Below are 10,334 nucleotides of genomic sequence, written 5' to 3' on the forward strand. Positions count from 1 at the left end.
AACGGATATAAAACCGTCGAGGCAACCTTTCGCATTCCAAGGCAGAAGACACGTCGCGACTCGCGAAGAAGCTCGCGAGTCGCGAGGCGCTGGTCGCGACCCGCGAGCCTGTCGCGACTCGCGACGGGCCACTGGTCGCGACTCGCGACGGTTGTCGCGACTCGCGGCCAGTCTTCTGTCTCCCTTGGTTTATCAATGCGTTTTGCCACTTGATGCACTCTAGCCTTTTGCATACTAGACCTCCTCCTCTTCTAGTACATACCTTATGAGTTTCAAACCCATTACCCTATAAATGTTCCAACAATCCTCCTCCCATTTATAGGGTAATGTTGAAAAGTTTTTCAACTTGCTATAAATCGCAAACACACATGTTCATGCATCATGGAAATATCTAACGATTGAATTTCCATTTAGTAAAAGTAATCTTTACAATAATTTAGATCATAATGATAGACAAAGCTTTGAATCATATAACCATTACAAATTATTGAAGTTACTAATACACACAAACATAAACTAGGTTCTTAAAACCTCCGACACCTATGAAGCCTTGGTGTCCATATCCATTCATAAGCATTCCAAGTCAAGCCTAAGACTTGATGAAGCGGCCAAACTTCTAGCTTACATAGGTAAATCTTTCCGGACATGCTCCTACAATTGAGCACCTTATCAAAGATTTATTAAGAATAAAATTCAACCTCTTTATCATTGTAGCAACAAGCACTAACCTCGGGATGTATTAAACAAGTGCTCCCAACCTCTTAGAGAAGTACTATCCTCCTTGAATTTGAGATCTAACGTTGTATTAGACATCAAATAGAGTTTTCCTTCACCATAGGTTGATCAATAGGCTTAAGACCCATCCCTTTGTTCATTTTGTTCACTAGTTCCCTTGACAACGGTTTTGTAAACGTATCCGCCAAGTTCAAACTAGACCGAACAAAATTAATAGTTATACAACTATTCCTTATCATTTCCCGCACATAGCTATGTCTAACTCCAATGTGCCTTGACTTGCCATTGTAGACTTCACTATATGCTTTAGCTATGGTTGATGCACTATCACAATGGATAGCAAGAGGTGACATTGGTTTCACCCATAAGTCCACCTCACTCAACACATTCCTTAGCCATTCCGCTTCTTGGCAACAAGAAGCCAAAGCAATGAATTCCGATGCCATAGTGGAATCCGTTATACATGTTTGCTTCTTGGAAGCCCATGAAATGGCACCTCCTCCAAGAAAAACACCCAACCACTAGTGGATGAATAATCTTCCTTATTCGAAATCCAACTAGCATCCGAGTAACCTTCTAAGATAGAAGGTTCTCTTTTATATGTTATGACATAATCCAAGGTCTTATTCAAGTACCTTAACACTCTTCTCAATGCTTGCCAATGCAACATACTAGGATTACTAGTATACCTACTGAGCTTGCCAATAGCAAAGGCTATATCCGGCCGAGTGCTAGTCATAGCATACATCAAGCTTCCAATTAAGCTTGCATACTCCAATTGTGAAATTGGAGTACCACTACTCGGAACCAAGTGAATACTAGGATCCATAGGAGTAGCAAAATGAGTCGAATTTGACTCATTATACCTCTTGACCACTTTCTCAATATAATGAGATTGTGATAAAGAAAACGACCCTTTCCCTCTTATTATTCTAATACCTAGAATAACATCCGCTTCACCCAAATCTTTCATGGAGAAGCTAGAGGAAAGGAAGACTTTGGTCTTTTCCACTTGTTCCAAATCAGTCCCAAAAATAAGCATATCATCAACATATAAGCAAATTATAACTCCTTTACCGTTATTATCAAATTTGCTATATACACACTTATCGGACTGATTTATTTTGAACCCACTAGACAACACAACTTCATCAAATTTTTGATGCCATTGCTTAGGTGCTTGTTTAAGACCATACAAAGATCTAACTAATTGCAAACTTTAGTTTCTTGACCTTTAACCACAAACCCTTCAGGTTGATTCATGTACACTTCCTCCTCCAATTCACCATTAAGAAAGCAGTTTTTACATCCATTTGGTGAATTACTAGACCATGAATCGCAGCTAATGCTATCAATAGTCTAATAGTAGCTATTCTAGCTACTGGAGCATAAGTATCAAAGTAATCGATACCATATCTTTGCCTAAAACCTTGGACCACTAACCGGGCCTTATGTTTTAGTATGGTTCCATCGATTTTCTTTTTCCTTACAAAAATCCATTTACAACCTAGGGGTTTGCAACCGGGAGGTAAATTAGCTAAAATCCAAGTGTGATTACCCATTATAGAATCCATTTCATCATTCACTGCCTCTTTCCAGAAAGCAGAATCATGAGACTTCATAGCCTCATCAAAGGACCTAGGATCCTCCTCCATATTGTAACAATATGAAATTTGAGTCGAAATTGACTCCCTTGACCCTTCAACTAAATATAGTTGAAAATCCGGTCCAAAAGATTTCTCTTTTCTAATTCGTTTACTTTTCCTAATTTCCGGTGTTGTAGTATCATGATCATTTGAATGTCATCTACAACATTGGAACTAGTACTAGGTATCATGTCCTTTGGTCTTGAATCGATGAGAATCTAGTCTCATCAAATATTGCATCCCTTGACTCTATTACGGAGTGAATAGAGACAAAGTCATTGGGCTCAATGACATAAAACCTATAGGCTTTGCTATGTACCGCATAGCCTATAAAAATGCAATCAATTCCTTTTTCACCTAAAGTTTTCCTTTTAGGTTCCGTCAATTTGACAATTGCCCTACAACCCCATACCTTAAGGTAATTGAGATTAGGCTTTTTATTACACCAAAGTTCATAAGGGGTAGTCTTATTCCTTTTATTAGGAACTCGATTTAAAATGTAACATGCAGTTAAAATTGCATCACCCCAAAAACCGTCATTAAGACCCGAATTAGAAAGCATGGTATTAACCATTTCTTTTAGGACCCTATTTTTCCTTTCCGCTATACCATTACTTTGAGGTGAGTATGGGGCGGTTGTTTCATGAATTACACCAATGGAACTAAAATAACTTGGATTATAATATTCACCACCCCTATCCGTTCGAAGTCTTTTAATCTTTTGATTAAGTTGGAGTTCCACTTCGATTTTAAAGGTCTTAAACTTTTCTAGTGCTTCATCTTTAGTAAATAATAAATATATGTAACAAAACCTTGAAAAATCATCAATAAAAGTTACAAATATTTTTATTTCCTAAAGAAGGTGAACTATGAAAGTCACACAAGTCACTATGCACCAATTCAAGCAATACCGTTTGTCTAGTCACACTAGGATAAGGATTTTTTGTAATTTTATTTAGCACGCAAGTGTGACACTTCTCTAACTTTAAATCGAAAGGAGGTATAACCCCATTTTAGACATGTCATATAATCTACGATAATTCACATGACATAAACGATTGTGCCATAGAGAAGAAACATCAAGCATGTAAATAGAACTAGTACCAATTTTATTATCAATACTAAATTTAAACATTCCATTACAAAAGAAACCTTGTCCAACAAAAATACCACCCTTGGAAAGTACAAATTTATCCGACTCAAAAACAACTTTAAAACCATACTTATTCAAGAGACCTCCTGACACAAGATTCTTCCTAACTTCCGGTACATACACAACATCCCGGAGAGTTAAAGTCTTTCCCGAGGTTAACAACAATTCTACTTGGCCTATGCCTCTAGCCTTTACCGTAGAATCATTCCCCATATACAAGATTGGACCATCATCCAAATCTTTCAAAGACTTGAAGAAATCCTTGTTATTGCACACATGTCTAGAGGCTCCCGAATCTATCCACCAAGAATCATCAACCTGCACACACATAATTTCAGAAATCATAGCAACAAAATGCATTTCTTCAATTACATTAACATGTGCATTGTTACCTTGGTTTTGAACAACACTAGGTTGTGTGTTCTTTGTCTTCTTCTTGTTGTTAGAAGGACAATCCCTCTTAAGATGAGGACCATTGCATATCCAACAAGAGAGGGTCTTCCTCTTCTTGTTTGCAACATTGGTTTTGTTATTGTTGTTGTTGTTGTTGTTGTTGATTTCTTGGTCTTACTAGACCCACCAACCTCTACCAAATTAACGGTAGATTTAGGAATACTAGGAGTAGTATCCTTAACCCCATCTTGAGCCCGGATCCCCTCTTCAATACGAAGATGAGTTCCTAATTGCTCCATGGACATGTCTTCCTTTTTATGTTTTAAAAGATGTTTTGTATCTTTCCAAGAATTTGGTAATTTGTCAATGATTGAGGCAACCGCAATTGCCTCATCCATCACCATACCATGTGATCTTATTTGGTTCAAAATATGATGAACCTCATGGAATTGCTCCATAATAGGCCGATCATTAGTCATTTTAAAAGAATTAAAATTACTAACAAGGAATTTCTTACTTGAAGCATCTTCCGAAATGTACTTGGCCTCAAGAGCACCCAAAGTTCCTTTGCACTCTCCACATTTTGGTAGAGATCAAACAACGGGTCGGTGAGAGAGTTGAGAATATGACCACGACAAATGTAGTCATCATTCTCCCACTTGATCCTCTTCCTAGTAGTCTCAAGAGGCTCTTCCTCTCCATCTTCCGGGAGTGGTGGCATAGGAGTTGATAACACATACACCACATTCAAGGCGGTCAACAAGAAGTGCATCTTCTTTTGCCACCTCCGATAGCCCACCCCCTCAAACTTATCCAACTTTTGGAAGTTCATAGTCATGTCCTTGAGTGATTGAGCCATATCCGAAAAAGAGAAAATTAAACTAATAGATTGTTAGAATTGATCAATGAGAGAAACCGGATATCCACTCCAAGGCACGGAAACTACGCTTTCCTATTAGTTTAATTTCGCCCCTCTAGGATCACCGGGTTAACACGAAATAACTAATGAGATACAATGGAGAGAAACAATCCACTTAGATGATCTTCTAAGTGAATCAACAAAGAATTGTGTTTTGTGTTTGTGAAGAACACTCAAGAGAAGATTGCAAGGTTTCTCTTAAGCAAAGCAAGAAGGTTTTGAGAGTATAGAAAATCTGATTTTTCTTCTAACCTTTCACTCATAGGAATCCCAAGGTTTATATAGGAAGAATAAACCTTTCATTGACTAGGGAGGTTACTCACATAACCCCCATCTTAATCACATTGACTAAAGAGGTTAATCACATAACCCCCATCTTAATCACTCCTCAAAGGTCTTTAATCTACTGATTAAAGGACCTTAAAAGTCATTAAAATGATCAACAAAGCATCACAACGGATATAAAACCGTCGAGGCAACTTTACGCATTCCAAGGCAGAAGACACGTCGCGACTCGCGAAGAAGCTCGCGAGTCGCGAGGCGCTGGTCGCGACCCGCGACGCCTGTCGCGACTCGCGACGGGCCACTGGTCGCGACTCGCGACGGTTGTCGCGACTCGCGGCCAGTCTTCTGTCTCCCTTGGTTTATCAATGCGTTTTGCCACTTGATGCACTCTAGCCTTTTGCATACTAGACCTCCTCCTCTTCTAGTACATATCCTTATGAGTTTCAAACCCATTACCCTATAAATGTTCCAACAATATTGGCATTGAGTCATCATAATTCATAAGGTTCGACATGTGTCGAAATGTAACAGTTCATACTCGTTAATTGTTATGATTTACACAATATGAGTACAATATTTTCTTATATAGAGTACTTAGATCAGAAAACTTGTTTTAAGTATAGTACACAAGACTCAAATACATATAAAACAAAAGCATACTTAGGAATTCGCAAGACATTATAAAGCTAATACTCTAAAGCAATATATACTTATTGTAGATAATTGCTCATATTACATAAATCAAACATAATTTATGGTCTTATTGGTTCAATAATTAGTAAAAACATTTTTCAAATTAAAGCATAAGTTTCAAGCTCATGGTAGAAATACTCATAAACTTACACAATCAGATCATTATTTGGAAATAGTTTCAAACAACTTGCCGTGAAATTACAACAAAAGTTTATATTATCTGCAATTCGGTTCATTCGAACACGAGCATACACGAGGGAATACAACACGAAAAAAGAGTGGATTCAACCATTGTATCTTGACTTTTGTGGGTCGTCTTAACACCTATTTACATACCCATGTCATTATTTTCAAGATCTGTCTCAAAAGAATAAAAGAATATACAAATTCAATATGTTATTTGTAGTGCTCTCACATCTTTTTTGCCCACGAAACATATAAGAATACTTGTCTTATTGTTCACAAAGCTCATAGTCATAATCACAATTTTCGTTCATAAACTATCATATTAGAATACCTATCATGTCTTATCTTATCTTATTGATCAGTTATTATAAAGCATACTCAAATCACAAAATTCTAAAAATAACTTATACATATATTGATACAAATACTCCTAATCAAATTAACATGTAAAAATTCTACTAACGAGCCATAACGATTGTTTCCGCTTAGAAATTGAGGATGCCAATGTGTGCTGAGAGACTTGATATAGGCCCCAAGAAGGTATGCTTGAGCTCCGTTATCCGTACGTCGAAATTCTGCAACACAAGGTTAGCCTACCCCAAGGGTGGTCCCGGGATCACCCCTCTGACGCTCAAGTCAGCAGATGATTGAGGTAGAGAGAGAAAGTGATCAATGTAGAGAGAGATGCTCTAGATTTTGTAGCTTAGAATTGCTTACCTTTGTCTGATAATATAACCCTTATTTATAGAGGATAGTGAGCCCCAATAAATGAGGGTATACTAGTCAGGTCCAGCTGGTGAAGGATTGACTTCCCTAGATGTAGGGGTATTTTAGTAACTTTGCCATATGTGGGATGGTCCAAGAAATGGGCCTATACAATTAGCCCCACGCCAAGTAATCGGAGTGGAAATCCCCATTTTAGTTCGGTTGATTGGCGGAATAAGGTGATTGCTCATTTGCCGATATTGAGCGGGACCCTCGAGTCTACATCCATGATCGTGGTGGAGGAAATGTTCTGGCGCTAGGATTAACCAAGCACGGGGGCCCTGGTTAAAAGTCCGACCAGGTAACTTGGTTGAGAGGGTCGACCATGTGCCTTGGTTGAGGGGCCGACCGGGTGCCTTGGTAGAACGGGCCGACCAGGTGCCTTGGTCGAGAGGCCGATAGGGTACTCTAGGCTTGGCTTCATGGCCAACCGGGTGGCTTAGCTTCATGGCCGACCGGGTGGCTTAGCTTCATGGCCGATCGAGTGGCTTGGCTTCGTGGCCAACCGGGTGGCTTGCCTTCATGGCCGACCAGTTGTTATAGCCGAGTGGCCACATGGCCGAGTGGCTGTCAAGGCCGAGTGGCCCTCATGGTCGAGGGGATGCATGCTCGGGTGCACTCGAGGCTTAGCCGACCAGGTTCCCTTGAGGCTTGGCCGACCGGGTGCACTCGAGGCTTAGCTTCATGGTGTCCCCAAAGTTTGGCTGACCCGATAGATTGGACGCCACTCAGATGATGGGCTCATGAGCCCCATGCTGTCCGAGTGGGTGCGAATGAAATAATTAGCTTCAATTTGGCTAAGTATGAAACTGACTCGTCAAAGGAGAGGGGATCTCCTATTGGCCGAACGGGTCTGACGCCACTCGGATGAGTGGCTAATGATCCTCATGTTGTCCGAGTGGGTGCCAATGAAGTACTGAGGTTGAATTTGGCTAAGTATGAAAGTGACTCGTCAAAGGAGAAGGGATCTCCTATTGGCCGAGCGGGTCGGACGCCACTCGAATGAGGGGCTAATGCGCACCATGTTGTCCGAATGGGTGCCAAAGGAGAGGGGATCCCCTATTGGTCGAGTGGATCGGACGCCGCTCGTATGAGGGGCTAATGAGCCCCATGCTGTCCGAGTGGGTGCCAAAAAATAGTTAGCTTGAATTTAGTTAAGTATGTGAGCGACTCCTCAACGGAGAGGAGGTCTCCTAGTGGCCGAGTGGGTCGGACGCCACTCGGATGAGGAGCTAATGAGCCCCGTACTGTCCGACTGGGTGCCAATGAAATAGTTAGTTTGAATTTAGCTAAGTATGTGGGCGATGCTCCTCGAAGTGCCGAAGGAGGTCTTGGACGCTCCTCGAGATGTCGAGGGAGGTCCTGAGCTTTATTTCGGCTAAGTATTTGAGTGACGCTCCTCTAAATGCTGAGGGGGGTGATGGATGCTCCTCGAGATGCCGAGGGAGGTCATGGACGCTCCTCGGCACGTTGGGGGCGTATGAGCCCCTAGTGGCCGAGGGTGGTCCTTAGCCTTATTTCGGCTTAGTTGGTAGGATGCTCCTCTTATGACTAAGGAGGTGCCGTGAACGAACTTCTAGACTCGGGAGGGCTAGTGAGCCCCATGTTTCCTGAGGAGGTGTTACGATGCTACTCGAATCTCGAGTAGGTCCAATTGTTGATACTGTGCCGTTTTTCGGCTAAGTTATTAGGACATTCCTCTTATGACCAAGGAGGTGCCAATGATGGAGCTTCTCGACTCAGGGGAGCTAAGGAGATCCATGTTTCTCGATGAGATCTCATGACACTACTCGGATACCGAGTAGGTCCAATTGTTGGTTACTTAGCCGTTTTTCGGCTAAGTTAGTAGGACGTTCCTCTTATCACTGAGGAGGTGCCAATGATGGAGCTTCTCGACTAAGGGGAGCTAAGGAGATCCATAATTCTCGAGGAGGTATCATGACACTACTCGGATCCCGAGTAGGTCCAATTGTTGGTACATAACCATTTTTCGGCTAAGTTAGTAGGACGCTCCCCTTATGACTGAGGAGGTGCTGATGCAGAAATTCTTGGTTCATGAGGCTTATTAGCCCTATCCTTCCTCCTTTCAGAATATTTATTTATCCAACAATGGGGTTTCAAGTGATTAGCCCCATGCTGGATGAGCGGATAGGGTAGCGTCATTCATTCCCAATACGATCGTCCAGCGGAAACCGAGAGAGATCCATGTTCTGGGGTACGCTAGCCCCAAGAGGGGAGGGGTCTCGAAATTGTGTCTCGCTTTAATTTTTGTGCAGGACTGAGTGGCCGATCGGGTCCCTTGTCCGAGCAGGTATCAATGAATTACTTAGCCTAAATTTGGCTAAGTCTAAGGGCGACTCGATAAAGGAGAGAGGGTCTCCTACCGGCCGAGCGGGTCGGACGCCACTCGGATGAGGGGCTACTGAGCCCCATGTCATCCGAATGGGTTCAAATTAAGTACTTAGCTTGAATTTGGCTAAGTATGAGAATGACTCGGCGAAGGAGATGGGGTCTCCTACTGGCCGAGCGGGTCCAGATATGGCGGAGATGGGTGGCTTTGAGCCTCACCACTTTGACATCATGAATGTTTCAATATTTTGTACTTTGCCATTTTAGGCTATGTTAGTGATTTTCCCCCCTCATGACTGAGGAGGTGCCATGGCGAAATTCTCGCCTTTTGAGTCTTTTTTTGCTCGCCCTTGTTGACCTGATAGCCTTCGAGGTATTTACTTCATTTTTCTTGAGCGATCTGGGTGACGTAATGCTTTAGATAGTGTGCCTTTGAGGCTGAGATAGATTTCTCTATGGTTGAGTAGGCATCTAAGGCCGAGTAGATACCCTGGCTGAGTAAGCACCCAAGTATAAGTGGCTACATTGAAGGAGTAGTTACTGTTGATGAGTTGGTGCCTTCGATGATGAGTAGACACATCTAGCTGAGTATATTCTTTTGGCTGAGGGGGCACCCAAGGATGAGTGGGCACCTTGAATGAGTAGAAATCGTTGATGAGTCGGTGCCTTTGATGAATAGGCACCTCTGACTGAACTATACCATAAACTTGAGGGTGCCACTTTTTATTCTGGAGGGGTTTTGCGGTTCTGAGTCACCCCCCCTTGTTCAGATCAGTCTTCATGGGTTGTGTTCTTCGATACAACATCTTCTGAGTGATAACATATTTTGCACTTTCAGGGTTGACGAGATCCTTCCATCTATTTAGGTCCCAGCCGGTTAGGCTGAGCATCTCAGAAAGGACGAATGATCTCCTCGCGACGAGTGGAAACCATACCCATCCGACTTTGCTAGAGAGTTTGTTGAAGATGAGATGCAATCAAGGTGACGTCAGTTGTAGTTGAGGGTGGAGGGTCGGCTGCTTATATCAGACCTAATGCCGCGAGATGACCGACTTCGCGATGGATTCCCCATTGGGGTGGAATCATCATTGGGATAGAGGGATAGCTTCGTTGGTACATATGGGATTCTCTAGCTTTCCCGGAATGATTGGTTTGGGAGCGTGTCTTCTTGGTTGGGCCCATTGCTGAGCAACAATGAGGTGAATTTTGC

Source organism: Beta vulgaris, chromosome 7, assembly GCF_026745355.1.
Source record: "Beta vulgaris subsp. vulgaris cultivar EL10 chromosome 7, EL10.2, whole genome shotgun sequence".
In the NCBI taxonomy this organism is placed as follows: Eukaryota; Viridiplantae; Streptophyta; class Magnoliopsida; order Caryophyllales; family Amaranthaceae; genus Beta; species Beta vulgaris.